Source organism: Salmo salar, chromosome ssa24 (genome assembly GCF_905237065.1).
Source record: "Salmo salar chromosome ssa24, Ssal_v3.1, whole genome shotgun sequence".
NCBI lineage: Eukaryota > Metazoa > Chordata > Actinopteri > Salmoniformes > Salmonidae > Salmo > Salmo salar.
The window spans coordinates 48,982,871-49,000,322 of NC_059465.1; the positions used below are offsets into that span (position 1 = coordinate 48,982,871).

At 44.2% G+C, this 17,452-nt stretch overlaps 1 non-coding gene and 1 pseudogene across 1 annotated transcript; both read right to left on the reverse strand.

Moving 5' to 3' along the window:
* Positions 1-12,326: 12,326 nt before the first annotated feature.
* On the reverse strand, positions 12,327-12,443 carry LOC123730453 (U5 spliceosomal RNA). The gene has a single exon (XR_006761897.1). It is a non-coding gene; the product is annotated as a U5 spliceosomal RNA (small nuclear RNA).
* A 379-nt stretch (positions 12,444-12,822) lies between these two features.
* Positions 12,823-12,992, reverse strand: LOC123730444 (uncharacterized; annotated as a pseudogene).
* Positions 12,993-17,452: the final 4,460 nt, after the last annotated feature.

The window sequence follows — 17,452 nt, forward strand, 5'->3', positions numbered from 1 at the left end:
CTTGGTCTTTGGAAAGCCCACTCTGTTGGTCCGAATGGTGCCACAAGCCCACACATCCAGCCTCCTCAGGTCTGTGAACAGGGTAAGGCTTGTGTAGAAGTTGTCCACAAAAAGTTTGTAGCCCTTCCCCAGCAGTTGAAAATCTAATAATTCCATGACGGAATCATAACTGAGTCCCTTAGCGGTCGCAAAACTGCTCTTCCCCTCATGAACAAAAAAATTGCACGTGTATGCACACGCAGAATCAGCCAAAACAAATAGTTTGTAACGCATGTATTGTTTTAGGCCGATTCTGGCCTTTGAGGCTAGCATCCTCTCATCGATGGAAAGGTTCTGGGCGGGCTGAAAACAGGTCTTGCAGGCCTCAACCACACTGTGGTAGAGGGGTTTTATTTTGCAGATCCTATCATACCTTGCTGTGCCTCGCTTCTTCTCGTTGTCCTCATCAACTTCTGGGTCACTGATATGAAGCGCCCGTGAGATTGTCAGAAACCTTTTGCATGACATGACAGTGGAGTGGAGGGGAAAGGCAGTTGATAGAGGGGAGCAGTTTTCCAGTAGTGTTTCAGGGTTTTCAGCTTCACAAGACCCATGTAAATGACCATTGACAGGTAACAAAAAATATCTGACATGGAAATGGGCTTCCATGCCTCTTTCTTGCCTGCCTGCTTCTTAGCACCATACTTGTTAGTGTTTAAGACAAGGGAATCAATAACTGATGAGGTGAAAAACAGCTGAAAAAGTTGCATGGGGCTGTAGTTGGAGGTCATGTCCAGCTGAGGTCCTGGTGGCCTTTTCGGTCTGAATATTGGAGGTGGTGGGCCCACATCTTCCTCCAGCACAGAGTGCCAACGACCCTCCTCCTCTCTGATTGCAGGTTTATCTTTTCCCCACCTCCGCTTCTTTGTGACAGACTTCACACCTGGCCGGGCGTGGGGTAGGTGTGGAGCCGGAGACAGCAGGGGTCCGGCTAGATGAACCAGCTCCTGTGGGGGATGGGCACCTTGTCAGTGGGGGCTCCCAATCAGAATCGGAGGGACTGTGAAATAAAGATACAGACACAGATTATATATAGAGTAGAGAACCTCAATCACTATGGTGAGGTGCTGTTCCATTCCATGTTTAGATAAAATACCTAATATATACAGACACACTCATAATGTTTAGCCATGTACTTCACACATTTCATTACTGATTATATATATGTCAAATAAAATATATATATTTTTTAATGTATTTTATATCTCCAAAACAACTCAAATTAATAATATTTCATATTATTAATTTCAAACAACGGCATGAGAGGTACTTAACAGTCCAAAATTGCATCCTCTCCATGCAAAAACATTTCTTCAAATTGAGAGTCCAAACTTGTTTCACTATCTGACTCATCTTCAAGTAACTCTGTGTCACTATCTCTATCAATTTCATCAATAATATCGTGTAGATCTGTATACCTGGACTTTGCCTTTTATTTTCCAGATTTACTCGTCATAATTCTATCGATAAAATAGCGGAAAATGATCTCGACTCAATACTGCTACGCGCAAACAATGTGGCTCCTTCAGGTAGAAATTGCAATGGTGAATGGTTGTGTTTAGCTGGTCTTCCCGGATATAACCATTAGATATTGCTGTTTACCTCAGCTCATTGTCTATCTACCAAGCTAGATTTCAAGACGATCAGTGGTCATTGGGCCGAAATACAGTCAATCAACGAAGCACTGGTCATATCATTGGCGCGCAATGAGATCATTGTTTGGTCTGTTAAAATCAGTTATTTTCGGTCAATACGTCCCGCAAAAACAACCAAGTATGGTTGTGTTACTAACAGACAGAGGATTGCAATGAAACCAACCATGACTGGATAAACGTACGTTTAGTGTGAGTAATTACATCGAATGTTTCGTTGAAGGAGATGGAATTGATGACACTAGCCGTTTACAAAATGTTTCATGTTATGCTATAAAAATAGATTTTATTGAACAAAACGACCATTTATTGTGAAGATTGGGCCTTTTGTATTGCCAAAAAAAGATCTTCAAAGGTAATTGAATATTTTATTGCTATTTCTGACTTTAGTGACGCTAATGCTTGTGTGTGCGGGACGCTGTCCTCAGATTATTATAATGTATGCTTTCGCCGTAAAGCCTTTTTGAAATCTCACACAGCGGCTGGATTAACAAGATGTTAAGCTTTTAAATGATGTAAGATACATGTATTTACAAGAATGTTTAATATTACGAATGGTGTATTTAGAATTTTTGCTCTCTGCTATTTCACCGGATATTAGGCAGGTGGGACGCTACGGTCCCACGTAGCCCAGAGAAGTTAATATTGACAGATAACGCTCACCATGAGTTGAAGTATGATGTTTATTGTTTCCATCATCAAGACCCAGTCTTTTTCTTCTTCTTGATCTTGACCAGTGTCCTTTCCTTGGCTTCTTTCCTCACTCTTTGGACTTCATCTGAGGGCACGTCACGCACAGAGTCCTTCCTCTTCGAGGATTCACCCTTCACCTCAATTTTCAGGATTAGTGTCAGATATAAAACCTTCATGATCAGCACACCCTGCAGCTTCAGACGGATCCTTGGCCGACACTCCTCCTCCACCCTCAGGCTCCTTTCCATCTTCGACGACGCCGTCCAACAACTCTCCGTCCATGCTATACCCGATTCCATCTGCCAAAATAGATTCATCTCCTTCACCATCCTGGCCTCCTTTTTCTCCCTCCCATCCTCTCCTCCGTCACACTCTCTTCTACCACCTCCTCCTGTTGTTCCATGTCAACACCGTCTGTTGGCCCAGTACACGTGCAGTGGATGCCGCTCTCACCACAGCCATTGCAAGGTCTTCCCGCTTTCGTGACGCACTCTTGCATAATGCCCTTATATTCTGCATCGCCGGCATAAAAAAATCATGGCAGTTCCGGACTACGTGGCCAGGCTGAATACAAATTCGGCACACTTTAACTTGCCTGTCGTGTATCACACGGAAGTATTCAGGCCCCTCCAACATCTCGAACTTTGCAGAATACGGTAGTGAGCGCATCACGTCTGTGAACCGGACCTTGCAGAATCTTGTGACATCCGCGATCTCTGTTACCAGCCATAATCTCCTCTAAATCAGAAACCGCCGACACACCCCATACTTCTAATTTGGCAACAATAGCATCATCGCTAATATACACGGATAAATTCATGAAGGACGCCACCAGTTCATCCGTGTACGGTACGCCATTACCGTACACGATTTGATTTTCAGTCCATCCATCAGTCACTCCTTCCCATGGACATGCAACATCGTTATCTCGTACTCCTGATCCCCCTTGCATCTGCACCCTGTCACCGCCTCCTTAATCCCTCGCAGCAATTCCATCGTTAGTTTATGATTCCCAGTGATATCCACCGCCACAGTACAAGCCCTATCATAGAACTTTTCCCTCGACGGTGGATTATTCTCTCTGCAGTCTTTCAGTTTCCTCGTTATGGTCGTAGAAGCCATTGTAATTCGTCCGGTTGCACAAAGAGACCTTTCCCCCAACACCATAAGCTGGTGAAACTCAACTAATAATTAACCCCTGTGCGGACGGATCCAGCGAAAAATCCTATCGCCATTAGCATAACATTTAATATATTTTTTTTTTCTATTTTTTTTTTCAAATTATATCGTTTTATAGATACACCTCTCCTGAATCGAACCACGTTGTCCGATTTCAAAAAGGCTTTACAGCAAAAGCAAAACATTAGATTATGTTAGAGGAGTATATCGTAAAAGTAGCCACATAGCCATTTTCCGACCAACCACATGCATCACAAATAACCAAAACACAGCTAAATGCAGCACTAACCTTTGACAATCTTTATCAGATGACACACCTAGGACATCATGTTACACAATACATGCATTCTTTTGTTCGATAAAGTTCATATTTATATATCAAAACAGCATTTTACATCGGTGCGTAACGTTCACTAACTATTTTCCCTCAAATGCATCCGATGAAACAGCGCTACAATTTACTAAATTACTATTCGAAAACATTTTTAAAATGTAATATTGTCATTCTAAGATTTATAGATGAATATCTCTTGAAAGCACCTGTAATGCCAGATTTAAAAATAACTTTACTGGGTAATCACACTTAGCTTGTTGTTGTTAGCGCGTTCTGAAGCCTGCACCAAAAGTTCCGACGTGCGCGGGGCTACTCTTTCAACAAAATGCTTTTTTTTCTTATTTAGGTTCGTTCAAACATGTCAAACGTTGTATAACCTCTCTAGGGTCGGCGGGACGAAATCGTCCCACCTACGTAACAGCCAGTGGAATCCTGTGGCGTGTTATTCAAATACCTTAGAAATGCTATTACTTCAATTTCTCAAACATATGACTATTTTACACCATTTTAAAGACAAGACTCTCGTTAATCTAACGGGGCAGTATTTTCACGACCAGATAAAAAACATACCCAATTTAATCTGGTTACTACTCCTGCCCAGAAATGAGAATATGCATATAATTTGTAGATTTGGATAGAAACCACTCTAAAGTTTCTAAAACTGTTTGAATGGTGTCTGTGAGTATAACAGAACTCATATGGCAGGCCAAAACCTGAGAAGATTCCATACAGGAAGTGCCCTGTCTGACAATTTATTGTCCTTCTGTAGCCTCTCATCGAAAATACAGCATCTGTGCTGTAACGTGACATTTTCTAAGGCTTCCATTGGCTCTCAGAAGGCACCAGAAAGTGGAATGAGAGCTCTGCAGTCTCTGGGCTAAGTACAGCAGCTCTGTTTGTTACTGGCCTGCCTGGGGACACTGGAGATGTGCGTCCACGAGACTACTCCATTTTGTTCTTTCAGTCTTTGAATGAATACAGCATTGTCCGGTTGGAATATTATCGCTATTTTACGAGAAAAATACCATAAAAATTGATTTTAAACAGCGTTTGACATGCTTCTAAGTACGGTAATGGAACATTTTGAATTTTTTTGTCTCGAAATACGCTTGCGCGTTACCCTTTGGATAGTGACCTGAACACACAAACAAAACGGAGGTATTTGCACATAACTATGGATTATTTGGAACAAAAACAACATTTGTTGTGGAAGTAGAAGTCCTGGGAGTGCATTCTGACGAAGAACAGCAATGGTAATCCAATTTTTCTAATAGTAATTCTGAGTTTAGTGAGCGCCAAACTTGGCGGGTGTCAAATTAGCTAGCCGTGATGGCTGAGCTATGTACTCAGAATATTGCAAAATGTGCTTTCGCTGAAAAGCTATTTTAAAATCTGACACAGCGATTGCATAAAGGAGTTCTGTATCTATAATTCTTAAAATAATTATTGATTTTGTCAACGTTTATCATGAGTAATTTAGTTAATTCACTGGAAGTCTTCGGTGGGAATACAATTTCTGAACATCACATGCCAATGTAAAAAGCCGTTTTTTGATATAAATATGAACTTGATTGAACAAAACATGCATGTATTGTATAACAATGTCCTAGGAGTGTCATCTGAAGATCATCAAAGGTTAGTGCTGCATTTAGCTGTGTTTTGGGTTTTTGTGACATATATGCTTGCTTTGAAAATGGCTGTGTGATTATTTTTGGGAGGGTACTCTCCTAACATAATCTAATGTTTTGCTTTCGCTGTAAAGCCTTTTTGAAATCGGACAATGTGGTTAGATTAACGAGTCTTATCTTTCAAATGGTGTAAAATAGTCGTATGTTTGAAATATTGAAATTATAGCATTTTTGAGGTTTTGTATTTCGCGCCACACTCTTCCACTGGCTGTTGAATAGAGTGGGACGCTAACGTCCCACCTAGCCCATAGAAGTTAAAGTACCCCCCATCACCAACTGCCTATTTGTGACACACAGGGGCGTCAGACAGTCCACCATCTCCCTCCTGTCTGCCGCCACCTGTGGTCCGTACACCCAAACTAATCTATACCTACAATCTCTTAACCTCTTAGGGCTAGGGGGCAGTATTTACACGGCCGGATAAAAAACGTACCCGATTTAATCTGGTTACTACTCCTACCCAGTAACTAGAATATGCATATACTTATTAGATATGGATAGAACACACCCTAAAGTTTCTAAAACTGTTTGAATGGTGTCTGTGAGTACAACAGAACTCATATGGCAGGCAAAAACCTGAGATTCCTTTACAGGAAGTGGCCTGTCTGACCATTTATTGGCTTTCTTTGACATCTCTTTCCAAAACAAAGGATCTCTGCGGTAACGTGACACTTCCCACGGCTCCCATAGGCTCTCAGAGCCCGGGAAAAAGCTGAATGTCGTCATTCCAGCCCCAGGCTGAAACACATTATCGCCTTTGTCAAGTGGCCGATCAGGGGACAGTGGGCTTAGGCGCGTGCACTGGTCGCCCCCGTCTTTCTTTTTTTTTCCTCTATTTACCGAAACGCAGATTCCCGGTCTGAATATTATCGCTTTTTTACAAGATAAATTGCATAAAAATTGATTTTAAACAGCGGTTGACATGCTTCGAAGTACGGTAATGGAATATTTCGAATTTTTTTGTCACAATGCGCCATGCTCGTAAGCCTGATTTACCATTTCGGATAGTTTCTTGAACGCACGAACAAAACGCCGCTGTTTGGATATAACGATGGATTATTTGGGACCAAACCAACATTTGTTATTGAAGTAGAAGTCCTGGGAGTGCATTCTGACGAAGAACATCAAACTTTTGTAATAGTAAATCTGATTTTGGTGAAGGCTAAACTTGCTGGGTGTCTAAATAGCTAGCCCGTGATGGCTGGGCTATGTACATATCGAGTGCATAGAGGAGTTCTGTATCTATAATTGTTATGCTTTTTGTGAACGTTTATCGTGAGTAATTTAGTAAATTGTTAGTAAATTCCCCGGAAGTTTGCGGGGGTATGCTAGTTCTGAACGTCACATGCTAATGTAAAAAGCTGGTTTTTGATATAAATATGAACTTGATTGAACAAAACATGCATGTATTGTATAACATAATGTCCTAGGGTTGTCATCTGATGAAGATCATCAAAGGTTAGTGCTACATTTAGCTGTGGTTTGGGTTTATGTGACATTATATGCTAGCTTGAAAAATGGGTGTCTGATGATTTCTGGCTGGGTACTCTGCTGACATAATCTAATGTTTTGCTTTCGTTGTAAAGCCTTTTTGAAATCGGACAGTGTGGTTAGATAAAGGAGAGTCTTGTCTTTAAAATGGTGTAAAATAGTCATATGTTTGAGAAATTGAAGTAATAGCATTTCTAAGGTATTTGAATATCGCGCCACGGGATTAGACTGGCTGTTGCGTAGGTGGGACGATTTGGTGCCACCTACCCTAGAGAGGTTAATGTGACATCCACCCCCAAAACCCTCCCCTGCATAACAACAAAAGTATCCTCAACCTTTACCTCCCTATTCCCAAACAAAATCCCTACCCCCTAAGAGTGGACCCCCTGTCGTGTCTTTGGGTTACCATTAAACTGAAGATATGTTTATCAATTAGCTCCCTGTAATTATTATCACGCGATTAAACTGATTAATCGTTTAATTGTAATTAACTAGGAGATCGGGGCTCCAAGGAGAATATTCAGATTACAAAGCTATAATTTTCCTAATATAACTTTCCTTTACTATAATATTATATTCTATTATAGTATAGGTCGATTATCTTCTAGTTTAAATGGTGTATTTACCTCTAGTCCAGTCTCATTCCAAAACGTCGTAAATTGTTGTATCTGCACGAACCCAGTCTTTACTAAAATCATCCATACATCAATTGTCTTAAAATCATTTATTTACTACACTAAGTAATTAACAGAAAAACATACAAACAGTAATTATCGTCAGAAAGGATTGGTATCGGAATGTGCCCTACTGGCTAAACAGGCAGGTCGGCCTGTTGAACAATGGATCATAAAAGGTCGGCTGAGAAGTTACACAGGGTTCATTAATATTAACAATTGACAATTGAAGGCTCACTCATTCGGGAACAATTGCAATCAATATATATTTACGCTCAGTGTGTCGTTCTGATTCTTGTTGGAGAGTAGTTCTGTTGGGGAGTTTTGTCCGCGTTCTCTCTCTCTCGGTTAGAATGGATCTTTCAGAGCGACATTCATTAATGTCGTCATAGAATGGTTGTTTCGTTGGTCTTCGCGTTCGATGATATAATTTACTTAGCTGCAGACTAATAATTAATATCAAAGACTTGTTCTTATTCTGTCGGTATCAATAGTCTAAAAGTTAACCACGTGGTATGGTTCACTTTCAGTAGAGGAATTAGATGGTAGAACCTATGTGGCCACGGAGTGTAGGCCTGGTCTAAAGAAATGTAAATCCGGGGGTGTTTCATAGTGCCCATAGAACAGCTTGTCAAATGACGCCTGGTCCTGTATGGGTCCCTGGGGGCGTGCCTATGACTGAGTTAGAATTGTATTTCTGTAACCAAATCTATCACATTACATCAGTACATAGCATCTCAATGTCTTACAAAAGCTTTATCCTTATTAATACATTCCATACACCCATATGATGCAAGTCTTAAACTGAGTCTATTATATAAACAGTTTTATGGTACTATGGCTATATTGTCTCTTCTGAGTATCACAAAATGGTACCAAGCGGATCAGTTCGTAGCTGGATTCTTCACCAATCTTCCATACCTTCTCCAGAACACAAAATGTCGCTTGGCTTTCCAATTCTATGAGTTGGAAGAATTTCCTGTGTCTCTCTATGGGCCATGTGGCCAGAGACTCTCCTGGAATTTTAGAGTTTTTACAACCCTTTACACACAGGGTGGATTGTGTGCAAAAGGGAGGGGTCAACTGTCCTCCCTGTACCAAAAGAGGCCAACGTCATGACACCCCCTATACCCCAAACTGATTCCCCCTTATCCCACTCCCTCTTAAACATCACAACATCCCCCCATCCCTTAGGTGAACCTCCTGTAAAAAACAAAAATCAAAACCCACACCCTCTAAATAACTAAAAACCGCCCTTCTTTTTACCCTATCCTTCAACCCCCTTACATTTACACTAACAAAAGTGATTGTATCCATAAGGAACAAATAATATTATTCTACTAACAAAACAGGAGGCTCACCCGATGCTCCCCTGCTCCATCTCCTCCGACAGAGGTGCAAAAATGCTCCCCCCGTCTGACGAATACAGGTCGTCTTCAGGAAAAGCCGCCTGCTCGCCACCCACTAGGCTCTCCATACTTTCCCCTGCCCATGACGCCGGGATTGGGTTGGGGACGCAGTCCTCCGGTTTCCCAGAAAACCCCTGTGACCTCTCTTCCCCCAGGGGCATAGACAGAGTGGAGATCGTACTGTTAATATCCCCTAGTGGCAGAGGGAGAGAAGAGTCGTGCAAGAACAGGGGGGCCACCTCAGCGTCACTTAATTTAACCCCCAACACTCGCTTGCCCGCCCCTTCCCCTAAGCCCCCCACCCCACTCGGCCTCTCACCCTTCCGCTTCACCCTTTTCTTCTTTCCTTCATAGGTGTCTGGCTTCAGCTCTATGATTGTCCCCTTGCCTGATGGCTCCTCCCCATCCTGCCCAGGTGGGAGCAACATAATGGAGGCAGTGGCCTCATCCCTTGCCCTTGATCCCAAGGCCGGCAGATTCTCCATCTCTACTAGGGCCCCGAGCCCTCCACCTCATCCAGTGAAGACCCCAGCTCCTCCGTTCTGCCCTCAAGGTCATCCGGCTTCCGGATAGCGGACTCCTCCCTTCCTTCTTCTGGCGGACCTGGTGCCAACTCCTTCCTGTTCCTGGCACGTGGAGTGGGCGTTGGTGAGGACGGTCTCTCCTGCTCCTTCCTCTCTGAGTCCTTCTCCCTAGACCCAGGGTACATTCGCTCCCGTTGCTCCCCCGCAGATTCTTCTCCTTCCTTCCTCCCCTCTGCATATGACTGCCGACGGGACGGGCAGTCTCGGAACAGGTGCAGCCTACTACCACACCCGTGGCACTCCTTCGGCTCCCTACAGTCCTTTGCCTCATGCTCCCCCGATTTGCAAAAACTGCATTTCCCCGTACTGCAGGCAGCCGTGACGTGTCCATACTCCCTACACTTCTTACAAAAAGGGGGTTGACGTGTGTAGAAAAGCATCCCCCTGTCTGAGCCCAGTGGAAAGACCGCCGGGCTATGGAGGAATCTGTCAACCTCCTTTATCTGGCCTCAGCAGTACCTGGAACTGGCGGCGGCCATTCCAGAATCCCAAGGAGTCCTTCATGTACCTTGCCCCCGACGTTACATCACAATACCGGCCCAGGAACGCTCCTATGGCAATGTCCGCCACGTGAGGATTGTACATGTGTACATTGATCGTCCTAAAGTTAGTCTTTGCCAGGCACATGATCTGCCTTCCGTCTGCACTGGGTCTGAAGTTCAAATGTATGCAGATGATACAGTGATATATGTGCATGCAAAGAGCAAACAACAAGCTGCACAAGAACTCACTACTGTAATGGTCCAGGTTACAAAGTGGCTCAGTGACTCGTGTTTGCATCTCAATGTGAAAAAAACAGTTTGCATGTTCTTCACAAAGAGGGCAACAGATGCTACTGAGCCAGATGTCTATGTGTCAGGGGAGAAGCTCCAGGTGGTATCTGATTTTAAGTACCTTGGAATCATACTTGATTCCAACCTCTTTTAAAAAGCATGTGAAAAAGGTAATTCAAATAACCAAATTCAACCTAGCTAATTTCCGATTTATACGAAATTGTTTGACCACAGAGGTAGCAAAACTGTATTTCAAATCGATGATACTCCCCCACTTAACATACTGCTTGACTAGTTGGACCCAAGCTTGCTATACAACATTAAAACCTATTCAGTCTGTCTACAAACAGGCTCTCAAAGTGCTCGATAGAAAGCCCAATAGCCATCATCACTGTTACATCCTCAGAAAGCATGAGCTCCTGAGTTGGGAAAATCTTGTGCAATACACTGACGCATGTCTTGTATTCAAGATCCTAAATTGCCTGGCTCCCCCTCCACTCAGTATTTTTGTAAAACAGAAAACCCAAACATATGGCAGCAGATCCACAAGGTCTGCCATGAGAGGTGACTGTATAGTTCCCTTAAGGAAAAGCACCTTTAGTAAATCTGCTTTCTCTGTGAGAGCTTCCCATGTCTGGAATACACTGCCATCAGACACACATAACTGCACCACATATCACACTTTCACAAAATACATGAAGACATGGCTAAAGGTCAATCAGACTTGTGAACATAATCCCTAGCTGTGTATTGCCGCTTTCCATGTTGTCTGTTGTCTGTAGCTTGTGAGGTGTGGAAACACTTTGTTGTTTTTATGGATTTTGTCTTGTTGCTTTTTGTTCTATGTTGCTCTGTCTGTATGCTACATCTTGCTTGTCCTATGTTGCTCTGTCTGTATGCTATATGTTACTCTGCGTGTGCTCACTGTTCAATGATTGTCTATATTGTAATTGTTTTTAATAACCTGCCCAGGGACTGCGGTTGAAAATTAGCCGGCTGGCTAAAACCGGCACTTTTACTGAAACGTTGATTAATGTGCACTGTCCCTGTAAAAATAAAATAAACTCAAACTCAAACATTATGTCAAAGAATGACAAAGGCCTCTACCCCACCGCCGCTTTTGCTCTGTCCATCACCACATCACACATACCTTCTGTGTAAAGAGTTATGTCTTATGCCTCCTCCATAGCGTTGCCCCGGAGACACATCACCTCTGGGATTCTCCCAAATGCACGGTTCTCCCAAATGTATCTCTTGGCATTCGTACTTCTTCCTTCTTCCAGGCAAACCGAATAGTGTTCTTCAGTCCAGTCCTAGGGACCGACCCAGCGCTGCTATTAGTGGCCATATCCTCATGGAAAAATGGCCGTAAATCCACGTTCTCACCGCAACAAATAGAACTGGATTCTCTCTTATGCCCTCCGGCCTTCGGCTTTTGACCCAGCGAGCTTGATCTGAGCCAAAGGGACAAGAAGCGATAACCCACAAATTGACCCCTGCACCGCCGGGCCTCGGCAGACCTCAGCGGTTTGGCAAAAGTTGGCTCCTCCCCACCCAACGCTTCCCTGGTGACAGGCGGGTGTTTTTTTTTTAAAGTCGCTAATGCGTCTTTAAGTCACTAGCTCTTTAAGCCTAGTGCGACTATTTGTTCAAAGCCCGGCAAATATGCCAGTCGTCGTCGGGCTTGAACTCAATTGGCCGAGCGACTACTTTGAGTGGAAAAATACGCCGGTCAGCCGGCTTCAAGTCAAACGCCTGAGCAAAAAGTCTGGGTGTCATCTCTGTCAATTTCTCTTGAAACAAGATACCGGGCTCTGCCAGAAGCAAAGCCCTTCCAAAAACACGTTGAACTCATAAGTGTTTCTCTCCACAGAAGTCTTTAGTAAAAGGCGAAAGGCTTGTGCCTAATGAAGAGAAACCAGAGTTGTATGGAAGTCAGAGGTCGGGGCCCGAGACACACACTGTGCACTATAGGCCGGGTTCCCGCTGGTGGTCCCCGAACCTTCCAAGTTTGAGGGCTGTAGGTAAAAAGTCACAGACAGACAGAAAGATACAGACAGACAGACAAACAATCCTGGTGAAGTGATTGTATTTTTTGGGGGGTCAAAAACACAGACACACACAATCCTGGCCAATGTTTTTTTTTTTTTTTTTAAGTAAAATGGAGGGAAAACGGGGGACCCCATGAAGGGCGCTTCGCCCTTCTTTCAGTTTGGATGTTTCTTCTTTTTTCTTTCCTTCTCTTCTCTTCTTCTGCTAGCTGTTTACATACCTTTGTGTATTTTTTTCCCTTGACAATGGGAGAAAAGTGTTGCACCGTTCCCGGAGGTACTGCAATACCGGGTCGATGCGTGGAGCGGACGGAGCAAGCCCCATTTCCAACTCCCTGTTCAAAAAATCCATTTAATATGTAGTCCCCCGATGGGGGACGTATCAGATATTAAACTGATAAGAACAGATGATGATTCAAAGCTTTTATTCTAACTTTTCAAACATTTACACAGTGAACAATTCACGTCTTTTAACCTTTTAGATGCCCATATCCAAACAAAACTTGTAACAAAAAACAACCCATCGATTTTTCAAAAACCCTGAAACCCTTTCTCTCTGGGAAGAGATGGGCAACCAACACCCTCCCCCAATCTTTTCCAGGGGGCTGCAGCAAAAAAATCAAAAAATGTAATTAAAATAAAATATAAACACAAGCCATCAATAAACATAAGCAATCCAAAACCCCAAAAACCTGCCAACCTACATTCTAAACCTTAACTACCTGACCAGCCCCAACCCCCCTTTCCACCGCTCTAAGGCAGCATGGTGACCCCACTTCCTCTCCTCCCCTCAAATCTCCCTCCACTCTCCTCACTATTCCCTCCACCCCCCCAGTCTGCCCCCGACTTAACCAGCCCCTGCCTGGCGTCCCACAGCCCTTTCTTAAAAAGACTGATAAGCAGCCACAACAGAAAACGATCACTACCTACCCCCCTGCTCTCCCTACCCCTCTCTCCACCCTCGCCCTGGCCCACACTACTCCTGCGAAAGCACAGTCCCAGTACATGTGGCGTATTGTCTCCTCCCCACCACAAGTTGGTCTCGGGCACTGGGGCGACCGTGCCAAGCTATGCCGGTACATGATGGATTTTACCGGCAAGCACTTGTGGAGGCTTAAGCAATTTAGATCCTTAAGACGATTGTCTAGGCCCCGCACCTGTATGGGGTACCCACCACAGGGGGTGCACAAACGGTCCGTCTGACCTCCTCGTACAGGCGTCTGTGGTCCAAACCTACTCGGGCAACTTCAACCTCGGGATGCGCACGTAGCCACTTCGCCGCATGGCTGAAGTGCCACGGCAGCTGTTCAGCCCGAGGACCCGTGTTGGACCACACCATTATGCTTCTCGCCTGGTACGAGAAAAACACCCGCAGGAAATAACCGGAGGGATGAATCACTAGATTAGCGAGCTCATTCAACAAAAACAAAACAAAAATCGAGTCCAGCTTGAGTGGGAAGTGTGGAACTCCCCTCCCTCCCTCCCCGATGGTTGAGAGCATGCGAGCCCTGGCGACATACTCATATCTGCCCCGCCACATGAACTGAAACACGAGCCTTACTAGCCCCCTCCTCATGCTCGCTGGCAATGGATAGATGTATGCCAAGTACAGAAGGGAAGGCAGTACATCCACCTTCAGGACCAGGACCTTGCCCAAGAAAGACAAGGATCTGGCCTTCCACATTGCCAGCTTCCTCTGTACCACAGCAACTCTCGTGTTCCAGTTCAGTGTCGCGGAGCCGGAGGTCTCAAAATGGACCCCAGGAATCCTCAGGGCCCCATTACAGAGAGAGAGGTCCCCCGGGCACGTCCGTCCTGCCCCGCCATCTGCCGAAATACTTAACAGACGAGTTGGCGAGGTTAACCTGTTAGGGCTAGGGGGCAGCATTTGCACGTCTGGATAAAAAAAAATGTACCCGATTTAATCTGGTTACTAATCCTACCCAGTAACTAGAATATGCATATACTTATTATATATGGATAGAAAACACTCAGTTTCTAAAACTGTTTGAATGGTGTCTGAGTATAACAGAACTCATTTGGCAGGCAAAACCCTGAGACATTTTCTGACAGGAAGTGGATACCTGATGTGTTGTATTACCTTTAAACCTATCCCATTGAAAAACACAGGGGCTGAGGAATATTTTGGCACTTCCTATTGCTTCCACTAGATGTCACCAGCCTTTACAAAGTGTTTTGAGTCTTCTGGAGGGAGATCTGACCGAACAAGAGCCATGGAACGATGATGTCCCATTAGACACCTGGCGCGCGAGTTCATGTTGGGTACCCTCGTTCCAATACGTTATAAAAGAGTATGCATTCGTCCACCTTGAATATTATTCATGTTCTGGTTAAAAAAGGCCCTAATGATTTATGCTATACAACGTTTGACATGTTTGAACGAACGTAAATATATTTTTTCCCCTCGTTCATGACGAGAAGTCCGGCTGGCTTAGATCATGTGCTAACAAGACGGAGATTTTTGGACATAAATGATGAGCTTTTTTGAACAAAACTACATTCGTTATGGACCTGTGATACCTGGAAGTGACATCTGATGAAGAGAATCAAAGGTAATGGATTATTTACATAGTATTTTCGATTTTAGATCTCCCCAACATGACGTCTAGTCTGTATCGCAACGCGTATTTTTCTGGGCGCAGTGCTCAGATTATTGCAAAGTGTGATTTCCCAGTAAGGTTATTTTTAAATCTGGCAAGTTGATTGCGTTCTATAGTTCTTTAAATGACAATATAATATTTTACCAATGTTTTCTAATTTTAATTATTTAATTTGTGACGCTGACTTGACTGCCGGTTATTGGAGGGAAACGATTTCCTCAACATCAATGCCATAGTAAAACGCTGTTTTTGGATATAAATATGAACTTGATAGAACTAAAAATGCATGCATTGTCTAACATAATGTCCTAGGAGTGTCATCTGATGGAGATTGTAAAAGGTTAGTGCATCATTTTAGCTGGTTTTATGGTTTTGGTGACCCTGTCTTTGAATTGACAAAACATTACACACAACTCTTGTAAATGTACTGTCCTAACATACTCTAAATTTATGCTTTCGCCGTAAAACCTTTTTGAAATCGTAAAACGTGGTTAGATTAAGGAGATGTTTATCTTTCAAAGGGTGTAAAATAGTTGTATGTTTGAAAAATTTGAATTTTGACATTTATTTGGATTCAAATTTGCCGCTCTTGAAATGCACCTGCTGTTGATGGAGTGCACCACGGGTGGCACGCTAGCGTCCCACCTAGCCCATAGAGGTTAAGGACCGCTCCCGACGCGCGGGTAAAGTCTCCATTTATGGCCAGAGACCTTAGCAGGCACGAGTCCTTGCACAAAAGAAAGGTGGTGTCATCGGCGTACTGTGTCACCTTAACACGCAAACCGCCGCTCCCAGGGACCAGCAAGCCCTCCACCCCTGCGTCAGCCCTAATGGCAGCCGCCAGGGGCTCCATACAGAGCATGAAAAGGAGTGCCGAGAGCGGGCATCCTGCCTGACCCCTGAGGAGAGGCCAAACACGTCACCCAGATGGCTGTTTATGCTCACCCGGCACCCCGCTCCCACATACAAAATCTTGATCCACTTTATAAAGCGATCACTAAACTCTAACCTACCTAACACTCTGAAAAGAAAAGCCCTACTGACGCGATCAAAAGCCTTGGCCTGATCAAGCGCCGCTACCATCAGAGGTAGCCTTATATCCTCAAGCCAGGCGATGGAGTCCCTGATCAGCACAGCATGGTCAACGGCCGCCAGTTTCTAAGGTCAGCGGCGTCCCCTTTCTTGTAGAGGAGGGACAGCACGCCTACAGCCATCGACCTGCCCGGGACTCCAGTCTCGAGGACGGCCGTCAGGACTTCGAGGACCACCGGTCCAAGCATACCCCAAAACCGAGGTAAAACTCAGCCGTACATCGGCCATCGGCTTTGAACTCAGCGAGCTTTGAGGCACCGCAGTACCGAGCTTGATCTGAGCCAAAAGGACGAGAAGTGATAACCCACAAATTGACCCCTGCACTCGCCGGGCACCCGGGGGTCTCGGCAGACCTCAGCAGTTTGGCAAAAGTTGGCTCCTCCCCACCCAATGCTTCCCTGGTGACAGGTGGGTGTTTTTTTTTTTAAGTCGCTAATGCGTCTTTAAGTCACTAGCTTTTTAACCTGTTGGGGATAGGGGGCAGTATTTGCACTGCCGGATGAAAAACGTACCCGATTTAATCTGGTTACTACTCCTGCCCAGTAACTAGAATATGCATATAATTGTTTGATTTGGATAGAAAACACCCTAAAGTTTCTAAAACTGTTTGAATGGTGTCTGTGAGTATAACAGAACTCATTTGCAGGCCAAAACCTGAGAAGATTCCAAACAGGAAGCGCTCTCTCTGACCATCTCTAACCAAAACAGGGGATCTCTGGCATAACGTGACATTTTCTAACGCTCCCATAGGCTCTCAGAAGGCGGGAAAAAGCTGAATGGTGGCTTTGCAGCCCCTGGCTGAAAAACATTAGCGCATTTGGAAAGTGGTTGATCAGAGTACAATGAGACTGGAGGCGCGTGCACGAGCCGACACCATGTTTACTGTCTCTCTCTTTGAACGAAAACAACGACTCCCGGTCGGAAAATATTATCGCTTTTTTACGAGAAAAATAAAATAAAAATTGATTTTAAACAGCAGTTGACATGCTTCGAAGTACGGTAATGGAATAGTAGATTAGATTTTTTTTGTCACGAAACGCGTCGGCCGCGTCACCCTTATTTACCCTTCGGATAGTGTCTTGAACGCACGAACAAAACGCCGCTATTTGGATATAACTATGGATTATTTTGAACCAAACCAACATTCTATTGAAGTAGAAGTCCTGGGAGTG